At 42.4% G+C, this 21,560-nt stretch overlaps 1 protein-coding gene across 9 annotated transcripts in view; it reads left to right on the forward strand.

The window, feature by feature from the left end:
* The window catches only part of bsk (mitogen-activated protein kinase dJNK), a 244,112-nt gene that overhangs the window by 107,418 nt on the left and 115,134 nt on the right, over nucleotides 1-21,560 (forward strand). For 3 of the 9 annotated variants that reach the window (XM_071582861.1, XM_071582864.1, XM_071582865.1), the window contains exon 1: nucleotides 6,074-6,598. The exons of the other annotated variants lie outside the window; for them this stretch is intronic. The gene's annotated coding sequence lies outside the window, so the exon portion shown is untranslated. Of the gene's footprint in view, nucleotides 1-6,073; nucleotides 6,599-21,560 lie in introns of those variants that run through there. 9 annotated transcript variants of the gene reach the window in all.

Raw genomic sequence — 21,560 nt, forward strand, 5'->3', positions numbered from 1 at the left:
CCCACGCACCATCTCTTCCTCTTCCTCCGCCACCAACTCTCCCCCACCCCCGCTCTAACTCCCCCGCCCACTTTGCGCTCGCTCCCTCGGCCTTCCCCCGCGGCGGAGGAAGAAGGTGTGCTCGTCTGGTGCTCTTATCCCTCAGATCCGGCCCGCACGCCGAGGCGAACCCCCCTCACCTCCCCCCTCCAACCGCCCGCATCACCATCGGCGTCCCCTTCCCGTCCGTCACTAGCTCGCCCTCGATGTCATTTCCCGCCGCTGTTCAGTTCTCGTGGTCAGGGCTCTGCTCGCCTCCCCCACGCCCCCTAGTCGGTGTAGGATTAAGGGAGGTGCGGGTGAAGGGGGGATCTGGTCCGTCGAAATTTCCGGTTACTCGAGCGCACCAAGTTCCGGTGTCTGGAGTCATAAAATCGCGGCACGAGAATTGAGGCGGCTGTCATTTGAAGCCAAGGGCACGTCAAAGTGCGAGTGTGATTTGATGACGGGAGCATGTGCTTCCGATTGTTTAGTAGTGGAGAGGAAGTCAAAATTTGATTTGGGTCAGAGCTTGGGTAGCGGATTGGTAGAGTTGGATAAAAGGTTGGTTTTATTCCGACTGAATGGACAGCGATTTGTTAGCGTTCCAATTATTCGAATTTAATGTCATAAATTTTCTTTAAAATGGATTATCTGCAACGGAGCGAACTTTAATTTTGTTTCATTTTCACCAAAGCCTTTCATCCAATGTTAAAGGTTTTAATCTGTCCCTTTTCACGTAGCATGAAGTAAATATTACGTAAATAACGTCTTCCAGTAGTTGTTTGCAAATTTATAATTTATGATGGTGATCTGAAACATTTAAAAATTAAATGTTAGGCCTGTTGGCGTCTTTGCGGATATCTTTTGTTATGGCGAATTTATCTGTTCTCTTGGTAATCAACATTTGGATTTACATACTTGAACACTACTGTTGGCCGCTACTTTTTTCATTACATACATGGCAATGTTCTGTCTTGAATTTGTTTTTGCTCTTGAGGCATTGTATGCGATTTATTTTTGTTAGGCCAATAATGTACTGTAGCCTTTTAAAATATAACGTTATTCTGGTGTTATTCTTCGACACCTTGAGAGCACATTTGTTAGCAAGTCCTAAGTTTTTCCAAACTTAGCAGTACTCAAACAAGGTTAGTTTTGGCAGTTGGTTGCATTTTTAGTATTACCTTAATGTCCGGTTATATTTCTTCAATTACTTGTATACAGCGTTCCGCAAAGGGTAGTACGACCTATTATTCAGTTGGTTCCAGTGCAGATCCCCCTTGATAGCATGAGCAAAACTCATGATTTGTGACTTTCCGGTCTCAGAAAGTTCCCGGAAACATTAGGTGCTTCCGGGCAAGGAATCTTTCCCCCCTATGCCACCCATCAAAGCGAACTTATGGTTTAAATTTTTCACCTTCTTCTTATCATTCGAGTACATATACTGAATGATTTATTTTTGCCTATGGCAGTGCCCATGGTACCCAAGGTGCTTTTTGTACTTACCGAATCGCCCAATAATACCCGATTCGAATCCCGCCCAAGAGTTATTGTGCCCTGTGCATTCTTTCTATGCGTTAGTTTCAAAACTGACGATTGATCTCTTTTATTCTGTTCGGTGCGAAATTAGTTCTACTTGTGTCGGTACGCTTTTTTCCAAATTGCCAATACTCCGCGGTAAACTCAAAAACCTTTTTTTTTTTCCCTGTCCGTGTTTTAGAGTCGGTCACGATGGCCCAAAAAAGTAATAGACGCGAGACTTGGTTCATATCACATAGTTTAAAGGGAAGGTTTGGACGGACGTATATGCGGAATCAATACAAAATCCGCGACGCCAGAGAGCACAATCACGCAACCTAAAATTTGAAAAAGAAACCTTCGGGTTATAATTTGACTGCCTTGATTTATGCCCTGTGGGCTGGAAGTATTTCAAGAAGACATAATGTTTTAATGGACGGTCACCTATTGTTTTCATTATTTTGTCACGTACTGTCATGCCTCATATTCGAAAGATCATTGCGGTGCATAGATATTGTTTTGACCCGCTCGAAGCCTTAATCCATCACCATCCAAAATTGGTTAGGTAAAAATCCAATCGTTGAAATCACGGAATTTGCTATCCTTGGAATATTTGGTAGAAAGGTAATTAAGTCGGAAATCTTTACCATCTCTCGTTAACTCATTAGTGTTAAATCCTACGGTGGTACTTTAATTTCCTTGCGGATCATCCTCAGTTATTGATTCTCCTTAGAAAATTTTGTATTTTCTAAGCATACCGCTATCGGTAGCAAAGAATTAGCAAGTGTCTCCCCAATAAGAACACCAGTGGCAAGTGTTTCGGGTACAATTCACGTTTTTGTATGCTGTGAAAGCGGTATCACCCGAGCAGGATTTTTTCATTTATTTTAATGATTAGATAGTGTGTCTTCGTTTTTTATGATGATTGATGATGGCATTTATTATACCGTATGTACATGTCATTGGTTAGTTTGATAAAGTTAGCCCGTGGTAACTGCGCCAATTTCCATTCGCATTTATTGACTACTAACAATTAAAATTTTAACCACATAACTTTTGTAACTTCTTTTGACTCATATCATAAAACCGCAATCAACACGAAGATTAATTTGATAGGGAAGAGATCACTCAATACGAAGTCTGCTCAAAAACTCACGAACGTTTTTATTACAAATAATACTTACCTAACAAATTATTGGTCAGGGTCCCCTTAAAAGTGGTCTCCTCCCCAACGTTTACATTTATCCCAACGGTGTTTTCACTTTTTGAAAGTGGAAACACCGTTGGGACGTTTTTTTCGAAATACTTATAAGCTCCGTCGAATTTTTCTCCCTCTCTGGAATGGTGGAAATATTTTTTTCCTTTGGGCGGGGTTTTACGTTTAGGAGACTGGAAAAAGTCGCATAGGGCCAGGTCTGGTGAGTAGGGTGTCTAGGAAGCACAGCGTTCTTATTTTTGGCAGAAAAATCTCGATTTTTAAGAGACGAATGAGCCGGCGCGTTGTCATGGCGTGAAAACCACTCGCCGCTCCTTCAAAGTTTGGGCCTTTTTCGCCTGATTCTCTCTCATAGGCGTTTCATAAGCCACAGACTGTGCTCTGCGTTGACTGTCTGGCCTTAAGGCCTAAGGTATTCGTGATGAACAACCCCCTCTGCATCGAAAAAACAGTCACCATCACCTTGACATTCGAACGAACTTGGCGGAGACTCGATGAATCCTCAATCTTTTAGTCAGAATTTCATAGAACAAACCAATCGAGATGCCGCACCCTTCTGCAAGTTCCCTGAGATTCAAACGTCGATTTGCACGAAGGAGATCGTTCACTCTCGTCAGCTCCCACAGATTGCTTCTATGTATGCCGGGTACACCACTAAACACGCGGTACGTTACGTAGCATCCTCACCGTAAGCCTTGGTAATCAACTCAAAGTTTTCGTGAAGGATTTGCAGTTTCACGCAGAATTCCACCGAACAACGCTGCACCTTCAAAGAGCTTATTTCCGCGGATCCGATTTTTCGCCGCACTCCTTCTTATGAACGGTCGTAACTAATTAACAAAACAAGATATTGACAAAACAAGATATTAACAAAGTGGTGGAAGACAATTATTTGGCAAGTGCCCGCGGACAGAACGCCTCCAAGCGGAATAAAAAGTAACCAACCAGAGGCGAGCCATAAAAATTTTGGAAACTTCCGGAACATCTAGATCTACACAATACTCCGCAAGGGTGTGTGGCGGGGGGTATTTGGTCACCACCCGTAAAAAAGAATAAAACCACATGCAAAACCAAATCATGTTATCTCTATACAAATATTAGTTTGTTCGTGCACTCGACATACCTTAGAGAAGGTACTTAAATGCCACAAAATTTAATAACAGGATACGTCCATTCAAATCATGCTGTGGAACTGTTAAAAAGATGATCCTATTTAATAAAAAGAATTACATGCAGGAAGAAACATGCAAGAAATCGACAAATTATGACATTTCCAATTCTAATTATCTCCTGCGCGATTGCCGTGCTAACATACCGTATTACTTGGAAGCCTAACGTCAAGTGAAATTCATGCATCAAGGTAGGGCTCCAGTTTCTTTCCCCATGCTACATGTGGTTTCCATGTTAGATCTGGCACCCGGAAAGTCAAACATCTTGGATGAAACTAAGGGTGCCCAGAAGCATCAAATTCGAAATCTGACCCGGGCCCTCTGGTCAGTAGCCCAGTGCTTTACTCACCGGACCACCATGTCCCACCCTATACCATATCCAATCGAAATTAATTTAAGTCATATAATCACAGCTGCGTTCCATAGTCTAGCTACATCTCGATTATCCATCATTAAAATCGTTTTGGTTCACTGTTAGTATGTTTCATCGAATTCTCACTCCGGTGATCTCCTCTTTCGGTGTCTTATCTCTTATCTTAATTCTGCTGGCAGAAGCCTTTCAATTTCTTGATTTCCTTTCTGGTTTTATTCCGAGAATCATTTATATTACGTGTTAATTTCCTCGTTTCTCTCGCCAGTCATATGCACTGTTAAATTTTTCCTTCCACTTTACCCAGAGCATTGAATTTTTGCAATTTTACATGTTTGTTTTCACAAGTGTTTATGTAAGTTCCTTTAATGTGAATTCTGGCTATCTCGAAGCTGTTATTCCCTTTTTGGCCCACTCCCATGCGTCCCCTTTCAAGCTTTCTGTGCTATTTACTTATAACCACAGTCAATCATATGAATTTTCTCGCATCCCCGCTCCACGATGATGGAGATTTCGATTGTTTGCCTCTTCGTTTGGTGTTGATATCGTTCTCTTTTGCCAGAAGTGAGGGTTATGACCGTTCGAATCCTAAGACGAATGTGAGTTTATAAAAAGGTATGGTGTGCACATATTGTGGTGCTCTCGGCGCGTTTTTTATATCACGCATATATTTACCGGTTTTAATGAAAATGTTAAGGCATGCATTTTTATTTTTAGCTAATTTATTGTTCCTTTCAAAAAATTGTTCATCTCCCGAAGTGTCTCGGATTTTCTAAACGTAAGCAAATATGTTTAAATCCTTTTGTTACTTTATAAGAGCATGAGTAACTTATTAAAAAATTAGTGACTTGGTATTCCAGGGGTAGAGCGTTGCACTATTGACCGGGGGGCGCGGGTTCGATTCCCAGCCCGCCTCTCCGGGCATCCGAGCTGTTTGATTTTTCCGGGTACCAGAACTTCATGGAAAACGAGAGGCGGCTCAGGGAAAAGAACCCTCGCCATGATGTGTGCATTTCACACGCCGTTGGGCGAAATAAAGATAAAATAAGATAAATCAAAAGCATCCGTTCGAAGTTTGTGGCTTTATTTTGTACAATTATTTTATATGTGTGATACGTAACTCCTTTATGCGAAGGTGAAGGATTAGAACTTGGTTCCGTTTGTTTGTCTCTACGTTTGGTGTTTATAGTATATCATTGTCTTGTGCCAGAAGGGAGGGACATGACCGTGCGAATTCAAAGATGAATGTGAGATTACCAAAATGTATGGTATGCACAGAGTGCACACCCCTCGCCACCCCTTCATCCCGCCGCTCTCCCCCCCTCACAATTAGGGGCAGATGTGTCGGGGGGGGGGGGGAGGGGAGACACCGGATGGCCTCAATTTCGCCCGGACCGAGTTTCTTTCCTCTCCTCCGAAGTCACACCGGCATTCTTGCCACCGTTCCAACCTCGTCGTCTCCCTTCCCCCGATCGCATTCCCACCATCTTTCCCCCCGTCCAAACCCCCCTCATCCCCCCTTTGCGCTTTTTCGATCCCCGCCCCCGTCTCACACGCCGACCGCCCCTGCCCCCCTCTCCCTCGTGACGCACGTAGACGCCATCCCCTCCCTCCCGCCCCCGTCGGGTGGCGGCGGCGGCGCCATTGTGGGGCGGCCGGGAGGTGCGCGCGCGTGCGGGGGGCGGGATGAATGGGGCATGGGGGAGGGGGGGAAGCGGAGAGGGAAGGGGCGGGGTAGCGGCGCTGCGGTCGCCACCGTGGACTCGAGTCAGTTGACGGGAGTGCTCCGAGGATCAGTGTGCCGCGTAGACGCGCGACCGGAGAGAGTGCGAGGGTGGGAGAAAGAGAGGGTGATAGATAGAGAGAGAGAGAGAGTGGGAGAGAGAGGTGTGTTTTGGCGCGGGAGGGATTCGGCACGAGTGGTTTTTTGAGTGAGCAAGTCCATGTGAGTGAGTGATACTCCGCCGTGTGTTTCTGCCGTCGCCTCTCTTGATCCTCGGCAGTCATCGCCTCTCTGTCCGCCGCCCGTGTCGTGTGTGCCTCCTACTCTCCCCGTCTCCGGAGCCACCGCTTCCCTCCGCATCCGTCCCTCTCGTCCTCGCCAAACTAAAACTTCACGTAACTCCGTCCGCGCGGCTCGCCCCGCACTTTTCGCGCCAGCAGACGCCACCGACGCCGCCGCCGACTCGGCCGCCTCTTCGCATCCCGTCGCATCTTCCTCTCCGCGTCTCGGCCGACGTCTCCACCTTCTCCGCGCGGCTCTTCGTCGACCGACCAACCCCCTCATTACTCTCTCGTCGTTCCGAGGTAGGTGTCTCTCCCTCTCCCGTGGTGCTCCCGCCGTTGGTGTGTGCACCCCCAGGGTCGTCGACCCCTTTCACTTCAACCCGCCCCCCCCCAATTTGCATCCTCCTCGTGCATCCCTCATTAGCTTGTCCTTGCCTCACCATCTTTCTCTTGCACTTTCCCCCGTTTGTCACGAGATAGATGTCCCCCCTCTCCCCCGATACATCGATCCCCTCACCCTCCCACCACCCTACCCTCATGCCCCCGCCCCCCGGCCCTCCTCCCCCCCACCCCCGATCGATTGCCCGTGCGGCCGCCCTCGAGTAGCTCTTCCGACGAACACGTCGTCTACTGCTCTACCTCTTCCCTCACCTCCCTCACCGACGTCGTCTGCCTCTCTCCCCATCTCCTCCTCACACTCACCCCATCTCATTTTCACCAAATTTCCCTCTCTTCCGCCTCCCTCCCTCTCTCTCTACCTCCCGTGTCCCGTGGCTGCCTCCTCCGGTCGATATTTCGCCTCGCCCCCTTCGGCCCACATCCATCCTTTTCGCCGCACTGCCTCTCTCTCTCCCTCTCTTTCTCCCTCGGCCACTCCGTCCTTTCTCCTTCTCCTTTTTTTCCCTCTCCATCATCCCTTCCTAACCATCGCGCCCACCCCACCCTCCGGCCGCCTTCGACCAGCGCTCATGGGAAGCCTCAATCAAATTTCGAATAAAGTCATGCTGGATCAAAATTTGGTTGTGTGGCCGTTTCCCCGGTGGCCCCGTGGCGCGGTGCCAGTGCCTCGCGACGCGTCTCTTCGCCCTCCCTCCTCTCGGTCGTCCTCCGCTCTCACTCGCGTGTGGTCTCCGCGTGTCTCTTCGTCTTCTTGTCTTCGCGCTCTCCCCCCACCCGTCGTTTTTTCATCTCTTTCTCCACCCACCTTCTCCTTTTCTTCCTCCACCTCCTTCCCCCCACCTACCCCAATCACTCCCTCCCTTTCACTTTTTCGCACGTTGTGTACGACGGGGGTGCCGTTATTTTCATTCCACCGCCAGATCCCGAAAAGGCAAGATGTTGGTTCGGGATCTGGCCGCTTGGCTGGCTCGCGCGCTCTTCCCCGCGCGCGCGCGCTTGTGTGTGTGTGTGTCTCTCTCTCTCTCGTGTGGCCGTTTTTTTCGCCCTCCTCGTGGTGCGCGCGTGTGGGTCCCAACTCCTCTCTCTTGCCGCTTTTCCATCCGCTCTCTCTTTGCGAGCTTTCAAAACGAGCCGTGGCCGACACTATCGATCGGCCGGCCTCATCGCCCCCCCTTTCAACCACGCCCCCCTCCCACGGACCCCTTCAACCCTCACCCCATTTCCTCTAGTACCCTGCACCCTCGCCCACTCCTCCACGAAACCCTCTCTCTCCTCTTGCCGGAGCTTCCGAATGCTGCATTCGCCCATACGAATCGTTTCGCTGTCTCCATGCCCGCTCCGGCTACCGGTGCGTCCTTTTCTCTCTCATCGCTACCATCCCCTCTTCACCCTCTTCCTCACGTGTCCTGAAACTTTGCCAAAGAGAAAAGTACAACCTTCCCGCAGAATCCACGTAGAGAAAAAAAATCCGCAATGTTTCGTTGTGACGCGTGTCTCAGCCCTCTTCCTCCTCGAGCGATGAAATAATGTTGCCTCCCGCCGCTCTTTCTCAAAAAGCGACGGAAAAAAATTTTAAAAAATTTGTTTGATTCCCTGCGGTAGAAACCCTCGGGGCAACTGTGGTCGTCGGGCTATAATAGACTTTGGAAGCGAAGGCTCACAATGGTGGTCCTAAACTATTCGTTTTAAGTCTGAATTCGTATGTTGACGGCCACCTCGGCCGTTTCCGTCTTTCTGGAATTCACCTCGTAAGGGAATGGGAGTACAGAAATAATTCGATGTTGGGAAGTTGAAACTTAGTTTTTGATTTACCAGCGGGGCTGCCAAAGTGGAAATTGCTCGGAGCTTGTCCCTTTAGCTGAGAAAATAAGTCGTAAACGACCCTGCTTAGTTTTTTGGCTCAGTTATGACGTTAAGTTGGAATTAGATTCGTTCACGTTGTTCCCAGTCAAAATAATTGTATTTCTAAGGTTTTCTGTGTCGTAAGCGCGGATTTATGATAAGATTTGCCGAAAAATTTCGTTATTGTGTCCTAACAAGCCTTTGTCATTTGAACCGTGAATAAACTATTTTTCCTTGCTTTGAAGTAATGATTTTCCACTCATTACTCGGAAAATGTTTTTAAAAAATCCTCTTCAGATATCGATTTGTTGACTGTAGAAGGTGTGTTTACGCTCATATGGTTTTCAATATTTCCATAATCACCCCCTGAGATACGGGAAGAGAATTGATTTTAATATAATAAATACGAATGGATGTCTTTATATATGATTTGTTTTTATAAATGAAGGGTGATTCCTCTTCTATGTTGAACTCCTAATGATGATATGTTGCCCTTATTTGTTAATGAATTTTTGTGCTTAACTTGCATCCATTGTCGTTCAAAGTACTTATATCCGTTAATCCTAGTGTATGACATTGCAATTTACTTGTGCATTTGAGGTTATATCTCTTTGCCTTTTGAAATTAATAAGTAATTTGTAAACCATTGAAATAAAAAGTTTACACTTTACCAAGTCACACCAAAATAATTATTTCTTTTTTTCGCGCTAGAATTCGTGTAAATATTTCGTTTCGACAGGGCACTGCACTGAAAATAGGATTTGAGTTTGTGGGGAAAACAGTGGCACGTGACCACGCATAACTGGTATGCGAACGCAATTGGGAGAAAAGCGCTAGCGCTTCCATGTTGATTCGCCCAGGTGCAGCGTTGAAAGGAGAGTCCACATGCCCGTGGTTTTACAAACGTTTGATAACACTCCTTGAGTTTCGTTTCGTGATCTGGTTTGGTGCGGGGCCGTTTGACTCTTTAATTGTTATTACGTAGAGAACAGACACACCAACCTATTCCCTCTCCTCTCATCTCATGTTTTGTATCGGCGAGGTATTCAGCATCGATCAGCTTTTTTGTGAGTTGAAACAGCTCTTTTTCATTCATCTCTCCTGTGCATCGAAAAAGTGATATTCAGTGAAGGATATCAAGTGTTCTATTTACCATGTTCGATTCGAGAGGAAAACCCATCTAGCATCGGCGAATTGTTCATGCGGTAGTGTGATTGATTTGCAAAAGGTGAAGGCTGAACAAATTTCCTCTAAGACTACTTTTTACCTCAAATGCTACATCAAGCACGGCAACACGTCCATGCCCCTTGCGGAACGCTAACCCCAGACCTTCGAATTTACCAGCCACGGCAGGGCTGACACAACTATTTCTCCCAGCGAGTTTTTGGTGTTTGTTTTTTTGTGAAGCGATCCTTTATTTCTGTCTCCATGGATTTATATTTTTCATTATCTTAGAAATGTAAATTCCTTTGGCATACATTTTCTAGGTAACTGCATCAAATAATCCAATATTGTAATTATTTACATACTATTTTCTCCCCTTTAACATAGTTAAAACACAAATTCCAAGAATACACCGTGAGAGAGTCTCAATTGCGGTTAGTATTAGTCGACACCTTGGCGAAATAATCCAGAATACGACCGGAAAGGAATTATTTTTACTTCTGTGTCCTTGATTACTTCGCGTATTTCTTAAGTTTCCTGCATAGCAGAAAAAGTCTTTTCGTGTTAATTGTATCGTATATGTATATGTTTGTGTGTGTGTGTGTGTGTATATATATATATATATATATATATATATATATCGTTTGTAATTGTTGATTTTTTGGGTGATTAATAATCGCTCAGAATCATACTGTCATCATAGAAGGCGATTTACCAATTGAAGATAGCCGTGAATTAAAAGTTTAAATCTCTCACCTTCATTAATGGTTGACATAGGCTATTATTTCCCTTTATAATAAAATGTTTTGTAATCGTTTGGTTCTTCCTCATACATATTTGATGGGATATATAAATGATAAAAATGCAAAGAACTCATGTTTTTACTTATTGAGAGAGTGTAGGAAAATTTAAATGTAACGGATTATTAATGTTAGAGGGAGTATTGCTCGATTTTGCGTAGTTCTTTCTTCATGCGTTGGGTTGATGTGGCCCTTCCTCACAAAGGAATCTTCAAGTAAAGAGGATCTCCTAGTGAAAACCTTGAGGAAAATGGCTTTTTATATGGCGGCTTGTGAAATTGCGGGTGCTCCGCTTTCCGTATGAGGCTGCTATTGTTACTTTGAGAGTTATGTGACCGATGAGAGCACCGATGTGTTTCAACGTTTCTCCAGAGCGCGTAGGGTTCATGTTTCTCACAGTTTATGAAGAAACGCCTCCGAATTTTTATATCCTATGCCATTGTAACTGACCTTGATAGAGGAAAGAATGTTGGGTGAGAGAGATGGAAGGAAGACGAAATTTTTTCGTTGTGAAGGGAGGTAGAAAGTGTTTGTGGAGCAGAAAGATAGGTTATCGTTACGTTAAACGATATGGTATTTAGTTTTGTGTTATGTTGGGCTTAGAAGTGCATCAGTGGTAATTTCCTAAGAAAAATAAATACCAGGCACTACGTAAAAGTTTTTCTGGGTCCACCAACAATCTTCCTCTGGCCGATGAACTACTAATGAAACTAACAAATAGTGATACCATTGCATTTACGGATTCAGTGTGCTGTTTCCACCTACAATGCTTCTTAATTAGGTGTTAATTTTCATCTTAACTTGGCGAAGTTGGCAAATACGATATTTGTCCCAGTTTGAATATACAATAGGGGTATTCGTTTCATTGCCGCGACAGGTCACCGTTAAAATGGCCATTAACTTCACGCAATGCAATTCGCAAAATAGATGAGGGGCTTTTATTATTTTTGTTTAAGTGTTAATCGTTTGGAATTTATAATACTTGTCTTAAGGTATTCGTACCTAAATTAGTTGGATTTTACAAGAAAATATGCTTTTTTTTTTCCTTGTGTACGCCTAGTTTTTGACGGTAGACTTCTTCTTAGCAATACCCCTACGCACTCCCTTGTGGAACCTTCCCAGTTTTTCTGTGTATTAGTTAAAGGTTTTAATTTCTCAGAGGGAATGAAGATAGACACGCAGTTTTTTTAACTTACTGAATATGGTTAACCAGAACCACCGCGCCTGTGTTTGATCATAGAAAATGGTATTAAGGTATTAATGGTGGTATGGTTAGTTTCGATATTTTAGAATCTTCCCCTCTGTCACTCACCTACCACGATTTGCAGATTTCTCCTTACTTCGGTAATGACTGATAATAATCTATTCCTTAAGCTCACGGAGCGGGGTTCACCACGATGATATTAGAACATATACGGAACCGCGAATTGTGTGGACAATGTCAGTTTCAATATTGGCAAGCAGAACGAGTAATATTGTCGTTATGGTATTTATTTTCTTCCAGAAAATGTCGATCTCTTCGAGCTATAAATGAGGTTGAATGCACATTACTCTCAAAAATTCCCCATTTGTGAAACATAATTGAAATGTATGCATGCAGTTTTGGAATTCTGACTTTTCAGTCGAATAATTGTTTTTCTAAGACCAAAAAACACGAACTTATCCGTATCTCTGTATGGTCACAGGGAATAATATCATTTCTACGGAATGCAATAAGTATTCTCTTAGTATAAATCTGTTTCTTCCTATCTTGGGGATCAAATTTCGCACCGTCTGTGGGAGGACGAAGGAAATTTAATATCTCAATGACCAATCAAACTGTTCTATAAATGCTGAATATCCGCACAAACAGTAAGGTAATACCCAGAAGTATAGTGAAAACCTTTTGTTTATTTCCTACATTCCCACGTGCATTGACTTCTTAGTAGTTCGTTGTATTTTCCGGAAATCTACGCGTACCTTGAATTGTCCATGAGTTGGGAATCTTGTCCTCTGTCAGTTTTCTTCGATAAAATAATACATTTGTGGAATAATGTGAGGTAGGTTTTTGCGGGCGTCGAAAAGGTGCGACCATTGGGACATGGTGGAGAAAATGGTCCGCCCTTGGCCCAGCGAGAAGGGCATCAAATGAATCGATTCGTTGCCGTCGGATTTTTACGGTTGCGCTACTATATACTTTATAGGTGACGGCCAGCGTAAGGTAGATCAAGGAAGATCGCTTACTGTGTCAGCCAACAGACTCGTTGCCGATGTTTTCCGAAAGTAGATGTAACATTCTGGAGTAAGGCACAGTAATGTAAATGCTGGTAGATGGTCAAGAGAGCGTCGTGAGATCGTTTCCACCCTTCAAAATGAGTTGGTGAGGATTCAAAGAGAGGGGAATGTAGAGTTTTGCAGGTGGTATACTCTTCACATGCTACCTAAGTACACATCTAAAGCCTCCCTCATCGAATTTGAAAGCCATTATCAAGGAATCTAGAGCCGATATGGAGTAACGACCGAATAGGACTATAAGGAATATCTTAAACAAGACGGGGAGAAAAACTGAGGGAAATTCGGGAAATATATGTGCCAAGGAATCGAGAAAATTTCTTTAGCAAGGCATGGTTAAAATTTGCGATAGTATTTCAGCGTAAGAACTGAAAACTGTAGAGTTTCTTGTGCTTGGAGTAGGGGTGGTTGTGGAATATTTACCCTTTGAAAAGATTCCTATGCAGGAGCGGTTGGAGAGGAGGCCGAAGAGGATTTTTAAGGTATTATGGCGGTAATAGCTAATGTAGAAAGACAATCCGGATGGCAATCATTCTTAAGATGAAGTTGAAAATTGTATATTTGAGTTGGATCTATTCGGAACAATGTTATAGAAATAAAAGAAGTGTTATAGCAGCCGAACCAGGTGGCTCAAATGGATATTTTTTAAGTTCATAACCGGATGATACCACTGAATGTACTCATCTAAAATCCAATTGCGATTTCCTGGGTACCCAGTCTTGCTTCCAGCACTGGGAAATCCTTGTCTGATTAGTGAATCTCTCTGAGTATTAGGAGGTAATTTCTTTCCTCGCGTAACAAATTTGATTTGGGGTGGCGGTGGCAAGGTTTAGATGTTGAAGTGAAATTAACCTTAAACTTGAGTGAAGACTGTATAAGTCATGATGAAAGATTGCTAATTACCTATCGTTGCCTATATTGATGGAAGGAACAAAATTGGTCGATGCAGAAATCGTAAGAAAAGGTTTTACTTGCAGGAGAAACATCGGCAAAAATCACTCACTTTAAGCAGGGAATATTCGCATTGAGCAAGAAAAAGTTGATTTTTTTCGAAGTATCTTCGAAAAATAATTATCAACTGTTTTCAAACAGGATAAAGGAACTGGTTAGATCGTTGTAATTGGAAATATGGAATAGGATCTATTTATCTAAAGTGTGTATGTGATTGTGTGTGTATGATTTTTCAGAAGCAAGACGGTGGTAACAACCACAGATTCTTCCATCACCACATCCTTCAGGCACTGGTCTGGCACGAAAATGCTTTACTTCCTTTCAGAGCCCCTCAGGCGGGAAGGTTGCGCAGTGTTTTTAAGTATATAAAATATATTTTTTCCGAGGCGCACATTTGAAATTCTCCATTGCACTTAAATTTTCGCAGTAGTTACGCAAGCAACTCACTTATTCGGTGTGGTCGGATGATGCTCTTACTGAAAAACCAATTGCAATGTCAGAGCTATTCTCTGCATACCTGCCTCATCAAATTGGCCTAATTAATGAAGTTTCTCGTCGTATTTATGTATATATGGCTAGGATAGGCTGGATGAGTGGTCTAGACGCCGGCGTGACTGTTACTTGGAATCCCTTTGATTCATGGATGCCATGCCATTAGTGGGCGAATCCCTGAAAAAAATATCTCCTCTAGGCTAACTCGGTAATGGAAATAGAATCACATAAACTTTACTGTTTTTTTTTTATTTTTCTACAAATGATCCCTCTATATTATAATGGCATACACGTAAGGCCATTAATTTTGTTTTTAGTGTGACATTGGAATGCGCATGTTGACGTATCGAATATTTAAGAACTACTTCAATGAAATTGCCTTTACATTGGAGTTATTATATAGAAAATGTTTAGAGAAAGTAGCGGAAGAAGTCCATAATGGGAACGCGTATTTCACTATGCAAGCGTTTCCCTCTTTTTGCGTTTTGGTCATGTTACGAGTATGTAGAAGAGGGGAAAATGGATCCTTGTCTCTCGTTTCGTGTCCTCGATTCGGCACTCCACCCCTACATTTCGATTCCTATTTTTGACTTTCCGATGCAGTGCGGTAATTGGATTATTTCTTCGCATGATGCCGCAATTTTTTTATGATCGATAACTTTGTGAAAAACTTAATCAAGCCTTCTAATCTCCTGGGGGGGCTCTATTCCAGATTTTTTAGCTTTTTTGAGGCACACCAAATGGTATTTGTAGCAGTTTTTTTCTAACCGAGGCATTTAATCTCTTTTGCTCGAATTTTGACTCTGCAAATTTTGGAATGGATCCCCAAGTACTCGCTGGATGCTCGATGTCAGGGCCAACAAACGATAAATATCATTTTACTTCCCACAATCTTCGCTATAACTTCCAGTTATGCGTTTCCCACAAGCTAGGATCTTCAGGACAGTAACGCATTTACCGCGGTATGCTTTTTCCACCATTTATTCCATCATTCACGAATTCCCTGTAGACCACTCTAAATTATATCGTGATCTCAATGGCTCGTGATTTTGTATGCATGTCATGGTACTTTCGGATTTGTTTTTTTTTAATTAATCATTTTTGTTTATAAACATATATCCTGTTGTGTCCTTGAGGGACATTATGAATCGTACGTAAACTTACGCGTGACTGAAACTCCAGTCATATGTATTTGTAGTCCTAGCTACATGCAAATACTCTTCGAAAACTTTTCCCTATCGGAGATCTTGTGCCACAGTTCGAAGGTAAAATATGACCTTTGAGGTTTTTCCCTGGGGGATTTCATGGTTAGATGATCATTTAGTGCCGGGTGAATTACGAGTATATCAGCCAGAGACTCACAAATCTGAACCCCCCAATAAACAAAGAGTTAGTGTGTCTTGCGAAGGAGTGAGTGTAACTCAGATTCGATTCCGTGGAATCTCATAATGTGGAATATCCAGATTAGTGTCATGAAAAGGTTTGTCTTCACCAATAATTATTATATTTTCCTTCTTTGATTAGTGGGAGTTGTCCTTCGTTGGCAGTGGCGAATGTTGCGGGAGTGAACAAGGGTGGAATGGTGGGGTCTAATTTTTCAAGGGTTTCACTTCGGAAGAAGACCCTCGGAGGGTGTGTGTGAAACCCCTTCCCTTCCCCCTCAGCCACTCCCTCCGCCATTCCCTTCTTTCACTTTCCTGCATTGCTTCGTCCTTGACCTTGAATTTGCTTAAGGTGGGAGCCGCCTTAAGCTGGAAAAAAATTGTGGAGGAATCTCGAATATTTAAGGACTATTCCACTGACATTGACTTTAATTTAGGAGCTGAACTCCGAAAAACAAATCCGAAATAGGCCATCGTATGCAACTACCGACCAGCAATTACTGTACGCGTGTTTTGAAATTAGTGGTGTGGGAAGTTCATTTAGTTGAAGAGTATTGCCTCAGTGGTATGCGACGTGAAGTTTGGTCGACAGATGATGGTAACTCCGAGAGAAATTTAACGTAGGTCGCTCATTTATTTCCCCAATGCTTCCTTTCCGGACATCTCTGATGGTACGAGTGCCCATGGGATCCCGATGAGCCACTTACAAGGTTTATCATAGGGTTTCCTGGTGCGATATGAACAAGGTAGGAGAGTTGGCACACCACTCATACTCAAAGTGGCATTCGAACCCGCAACCTTTGGGTTTCCAGGCTGCCGTGTTGCCCTACTGGCTAACTAGGCCAGAATTTCATAAACCATTTGGCTATAGTACGTCAAGACCCTGAGTGAATAAATGAATATTCCTTCATTAGCTCCTTCCGTAATGCGGACCCAGGAGAAAAGGCCTATTCGGGGTGTAAAATTGGCTAGTCTTAAGCTTTTGCGCAAAGCAGTCACCAGCATGTGAATGCGTGTGTGTGTGTGTGTGTGTGTGTGTGTGTGTGTGTGTGTATATATATATATATATATATATATATATATATATATATATATATGTACATATACACACACACATATATATATATATATGTATATTTTTATATATATACGTATATATAAATGTATATATACACGCATATATATTATATACACACATACGATGCTCATTAGGGAAATATTCGTGAAATTAAAGAAAAAACTTCATAAAGGAGCTCGCAAATGTCAAAATCTTTCTGTGCCGTCCGCTATTTTCATCTGCAAGCGAGAAAATGGAACATTGCCTTTGGAGTGGTCTATGGTTCATACTCATACGTTCGTACTCTTCATACTTAAGTTTGCGCTGGCGCGTCTAAGGACTTCGCCTTTTGATGCAGATGAGGGAGCTAACCTAGAGAACTGCACGTTCATTTCAATCGGGCTTAATGGACTCGCTTCAAAGTAGTGCAGATGTGGTGGCGCGGGCCTGGGGAATGTGCTCAAAAGGGACAAGTTTCGACGTGCACCCATTTTCACTGGGCCACAATCTCCGTAGTGATTAGTGTGTTGTTCTCAGGATTCTCGTTGACATAGTTGCTGTTAGTGCGGCCAAAACTAAATATTCCATTTAAATATTTTTGCATTACTTGGGTCGTCATGCTCACAGTTTTGCACAACTATGCAAAGTCTCATTAACGATAATATATCCGTGAGCAGTTTAAGTAAATTTAAGATTCTTATAGTTTGAGAATAGAGAAATGTTTTTCGGTATCATTAAGAATTCCGGCTTTTCATATTGCCACTCGAGATGTTTTCACTGGATATTGCCGCGGGTGATAAAATTGGATCAGCGCTTTATAATGTCAGTCTCATGGTGAATGTTTATTTAGAATCTGTAATAGAAACACAACGTTAAGATTAATAAATCATTATCATAGCATGAGTTCCGTAAAAAAATAATTAAATTAAAAAATCCCGCGAGATCGTAATACTTTCTTTTTGTGGAGAGGAGAGCCAGACAGATTCTATTCGGATGCTCGGCGTCTGTTCGCGTGGCAAATTTTAGAACGGGTAATCATTGTAAAAGTAGCAAGTTTTCCTAATCGATTATAATATTTTAATTATTATATTTTAAATAAAATAAGATGAAATTCCTTACTTTCGAATTATGAAGATGTTCAAATTGTATATTAAAAGCAATTATGCGTTACGTTTTGCTTGTGGGAAATATTTAGGATTCCCAAAATTAGATTTGGTACTATTTAAAAATGTATATCCTGTGTTTTTGCGCTATTTTAATTAGAATATTTAAATTTTCATTTTCTTAATTGAACCCACCCGGTTTTTTAACGTTCAATCGCCTGCCAATCAATAATTGTCTTATCTAAAAAAATGTATATCATGAGAAATCATGTATATCATTCGTTTGAAGTAGATTTGACTGTATATTTGAAGGGAGATAATTTTTCAATTGTAATTAAGATGAATTTTTGCATTAACATATAGCATGTGTGTTAAAGTATAAAAATAAAATTATAAATGTTTGACCTATTCCTTGTTCTCACGATCAAAATAATTTTGAAGGTGAAACATTGTTTTTGTCAACTAATTCTAAATTTAAGTTAGAAGCGTTGTCCCATTTCTAAATGGTGAATTATCAAAGGTAATTAATTATTCCGTAGTAGTATCCTCATTAAAATTTTAAGGTAAAACGTTTAAAAAAGCATGGGCATGCTTTCTATGCTCATTAAATGCGCCTTTCTTTCATGATGTAGTCTGTTCGAGGAATGTGTTGTCTGAAATACAACGTAGGTGTACACTCAAGGGGAACATTAATTCAATGATTGACTAAATGAAGATAAATTTTAATACATGGCCACCGACATTAGAATCCGCTTCGATGGCGTTTTTGCTTGAGTCCGCAGTGATTTCATACACCATCATTTTCTTTTTCCAGATTCATTTTTGCAGATGAGTAATGTAAACTAATTCTGAATTTATCTCATTTTAATTTATTTATGTTTTCATCATAGGTATTTATTTTCGTTATTATGTCTTTCAATCCTTTATAGAAGGTAGAAAAAAAATAGAAGTCATGAGTCTGGGTTCTCCCCCATTTGGACTGGAAAGAGTGTGTGGAACTGTTAGATGTTTTTTAAGCTGTATGCGGGCGAAATGTCAAGAGAAGTCTTGGGTAAATGACGATTTATAATCTATTTCATTAGTTCTCTCAGCAATACGTATTCCGGAAGGAATGGCTTAAGATTGTCGAATTTTTTGTGTTAATTTAACCGCACTACTTAATTTCCAGATCCAGGTTCTCTAGTTTCTAGGAATAAATTTTTCAAACGTAAATGTAATCAGTGCACCGTATTCTTGATCGAAGCGGTTGTTTGCAGAATAATGTTGTTAATTCAAAGAGAGGTGTATTTTTTTGACTGTCGAGTGTCATGAAAAACTGGAGAAAATTTTTATCTTTGTAATCATTACCTTTTTCAAGAAAAAATAACTGTTGGCCGCAAAACTCCCACCAGCAATGACGAAAATTTACGAGGGTCATCCAGAAAGTAGTACCCGTTCGTGAAATAAAGACACAAAAGTAAATATTAACAAACATAAAAAATTTTATTTGAAAGAGGATACTTTAAACTACTTCTCAACATAATCTCCAAGCAAATTAAGGCATTTGTCATAACGTGCGACAAGTTTCTGTATTCCTGCTGCATAGTCCTTCGCCGCCAGCTCATTGAGATACGCGAGGGACCCATCTTGCACAAATTTTTGCATAATGCAGATGGTGTTTAACAATTTCATGAACAATTGTTCGAGAAACATTGGGAAAATGCTCACAGATGTCATCAATTGTGACGCGCCGATCGTTACTCACGAATTCGTCAACTGAGCTCACCAGTTGGTCTGTAATGACAGACGGTCTCCCCGAACGCTCATCGTCGTGTGTGTTCCCCCTCCCCATGTTGAAGTTGCGACACCACCGCCGAACAGACGACTCGTCCAGTACATTGTCTCCATACACCTCCTTTAATTGGCGATGAATATCACATGGGCGAACGTTTCTTGCATTGAGGAATTTAATCACTGCCCTCACTTCACAACTGGCGGCGTTCTCAATTTTTTTAAACATTGTAAACAATCACAGAAACAACACAGGCAATGCTAGCGTCACGCAACTTGGCTCAGAGAAGGCAGACAAGCCACTGAAGCTATCTGACCTCGTCCAGCGGCTACTCGCGTCGTCAGCACTTCATGCGGCACGAACGGGTACTACTTTCCGGATGTATATGTAAGCTGGTTCGCTCTCTTGAAATAATGATTTTTTTCATCATTTTCTCTTAAACTCCAAGTGTGTACCATTATACTCGTAAACGTTGATGAGTCGATGCTGTTTGTACCATCGACAGCATGGTGTCAGTTTGGGCAAAGGATTGGAAGAATGTTTGCGGAGAATCTGTCATCGGCAGATGATTGGAGGATAAAGGCATCATTCAGCTATGCGATGGAACGCTTCTTTCAGTATAGGAGCGTAAAACAAAATCTGGGTCTTCGTGTTGACTTGATTATCATACTAGTAAATTCAGTGCCGAGACACAATCATAAAGACTATTCGGCCCCCTACCAATGAACCTAATCTGAACACCATCCGGGCGAAGTATAATTTTTTTAAGAATAACTATGTGGTCTGTGGCACTGCAGGACGTATTTATTTTCTTTTGCGTGGTTCTTCTGGCGATTCTTAGGCAGAAGCTCAGGTATATTGAAATTCGCGTTGAAATACTGAAGAAATAACCTAAGTAAAAATCAAATCTCTCCCGAATAATAGATTACCAGAACTAGACGAGGAGAACACAATTGTTGTCCAATTTTCTTCGTATGATAACAGAGTGATCACCGTGGTTTTTCTACGTTGCTTTGTATTCAAGTGCGTGTTCACTTGTGCATTGAAACTAATTACGTTTGAGTCTCCAGTCATTGCCTTTCTCGAGAGTACATCATATTTTAACCTCTTTGCTCTTTAATAAGATTTTTTGGCTGATAATTAATTCTGAGTTCCGGGATGAAATTTCAACAGTTTCATTTTTATTGAGGTATGAAGAGTTTCTTTTCGAGCCCATCGTTCTCCAAAATCTTTCATTTTATGTTCGTGGGCAGCTGTCTTGTGTTCATCAAGGAAAATGGACGTCATAAGAGCGGTAGTAAAGATAGGTGTTACTTAAAGGATTTAACGATCCAGTGTATCGTGCCTAAAGTTTAGGAATATTAAGTCGGAAGTATAGCTTTAATTAATATTCTGTGATCCTCGGAGGAATCATGCTATACCGGTGTTATTTATTATATTGCGGTTGAGTAAATTTTAATTTTACTTTTGATGTGTTAGAATTCTCTTGATGATATGAGACTGGGTGTAAAACTGTGGAGCTACAGCAATCTTTTGTATGAGCGCCTCTTGAAATGCTTCCTCATCAAAATGCGCATCTACGTGCCCAACCTTTTCAACTCGGTGAAGAAGCATTGTAATGCCGCCATCGGGTCGATCGTCGGTTCGATCACAGAGCCCTATCGATCTCAGATTTCAAAATATCATGCTTGTACGCGGGCGCTCTCTCAATAGCCCGTATCCGACCCCATCTCCAACGGCATTCCTTCGGGCGGAGGGTTTCCTGAAATATCCTCCCAATGCGGTTCCCCCGGAGTCGAGCAGTCTGCTCCAACTAAGTGTCAAAAGTCCCCGTTTCCGTGAAGAGTAAACGGGCACCACCTCAAGGGGGAATTTGGCAAAAGATCGACCTCTTGGGCGGTGACCTTGAGTCGTGTCCATGTGCCATAGCAAGCAAGTTTACACGCACGCTCGCGCAGGTAGAAGACAATCTGTAAAACGCGTACTTCATCTGTGAGTTGTGAGTTCTGTGTCAAGGTGAGAGTTGAAAT

The sequence above is a fragment of the Hetaerina americana genome, unplaced genomic scaffold (genome assembly GCF_022747635.1).
Source record: "Hetaerina americana unplaced genomic scaffold, ioHetAmer1.1.p SCAF_12, whole genome shotgun sequence".
NCBI lineage: Eukaryota > Metazoa > Arthropoda > Insecta > Odonata > Calopterygidae > Hetaerina > Hetaerina americana.